Raw genomic sequence first — 1716 nt, forward strand, 5'->3', positions numbered from 1 at the left:
AAGAACTCTAGCTGCTGCATTTTGGACTAGCTGGAGTTTGTTTATTAAGCACACAGAGCAACCACCCAATAAAGCATTACAGTAATCTAGAAACATGGTTTTCAAAGGAAAGATTGCTATCAAATAGCACACCTAGGTTCCTAACTGATGACAAAGAATTAACAAAGCAGCCATCAAGTGTTAGACAGTGTTTTAGGTTATTACATGCAGAGGTTTTTGGTCCAAGAATTAAAACCTACATTAATGCCAACATAATTGTGTAGTCTACTCAAAAGAAGGTTGTGGTTGATAGTCAAACGCAGTGCTAAGATCCAGTAGCACTAATAGATAAATACAACCACGATCGGATGATAAGAGCAGGTCATTTGTAACTCTGATGAGAGCAGTCTCAGTACTATGATTCGGTCTTAATCCTGACTGGAAATCCTCACAGATACCATTTCTCTCTACGAAGGAACATAGCTGAGAGGATACTGCCTTTTCTAGTATTTTTGACAGAAAAGGGAGATTTGAGATCGGTCTGTAATTAACTAATTCTCTAGGATCAAGTTGTGTTTTTTTAATGAGAGGCTTAATAACAGCCAATTTGAAGGTTTTGGGGACATATCCTAAAGACATTGACAAATTAATAATATTCAGAAGAGGGTCTATGACTTCTGGAAGCACCTCTTTTAGTAGCTTAGATGGAATAGGGTCTCACTTACATGTTGTAGGTTTTGATGATTTGAGAAGTTTATACAATTATTCCTGTCCTATAGCAAAGAACGAGTGGAATTGTTCCTCAGGGGATCTATAGTGCACTATATATCTACATCTGATGAGATACTGTGGCTGTTGGCTGCATGGTTAGAATTTTATCTCTAATAGTATCGATCTTGGAAGTAAAGTTCATAAAGTCATTACTGTTGTGCTGTTGGGAAATGTCTGTGTCTGTTGATGCTTTATTTTTCGTTAATTTAGCCACTGTATTGAATAAATGCCTGGGGTTGTGTTTGTTCTCTTCTAAGAGAGACGAAAAGTAAGTAGATCTAGCAGTTTTTAGAGCTTTTCTATAAGTGGAAGTAATTTCCCGTCATGCATTACGAAATACCTCTAGTTTTGTTTTCTTCCAGCTGCACTCCATTCTCCGGGATGTTCTCTTTAAGGTGCGAGTGTGCTCGTTATACCATGGTGTGGGACTGTTTTCCTTAATCTTCTTTAAGCGTAAAGGAGCAACCATATCTAAAGTGCTAGAAAAGAGAGAGTCAATAGTTTCTGTTACACCATCAAGTTTTTTTGAGCTATTGGATACGCTGAGGAATTGAGTCAAGTCAGGAAGATTATTTACAAAGCAGTCTTTTGTGGTAGAATTGATGGTTCTACCATATTTGTAACAAGGAGTTGAATTGGCAGGTTTAGCTATATGGAATATACACGAGACTAGATGATCCGAGATGTCATCACCCTGCTGCAGAATTTCAATGCCATTAACATCAATTCCATGTGACAGTATTAAATCTAAAGTATGATTACAACAATGATTAAGCCCTGACATGTGTTGTCTAACCCCAATGGAGTTCAGAATGTCTATAAATGCTGATCCCAATGCATCTTTTTCATTATCAACATGGATATTAAAATAACCAACAATTAAGAATTTATCTGCAGCCAGCACTAACGCAGATAAGAAAAAAAAAAAATCAGCAAATTCTTTGATAAAGTCTGTATGGTGCCCTG

The sequence above is a fragment of the Sinocyclocheilus rhinocerous genome, unplaced genomic scaffold (genome assembly GCF_001515625.1).
Source record: "Sinocyclocheilus rhinocerous isolate Xijiao unplaced genomic scaffold, SAMN03320098_v1.1 scaffold1580, whole genome shotgun sequence".
NCBI lineage: Eukaryota > Metazoa > Chordata > Actinopteri > Cypriniformes > Cyprinidae > Sinocyclocheilus > Sinocyclocheilus rhinocerous.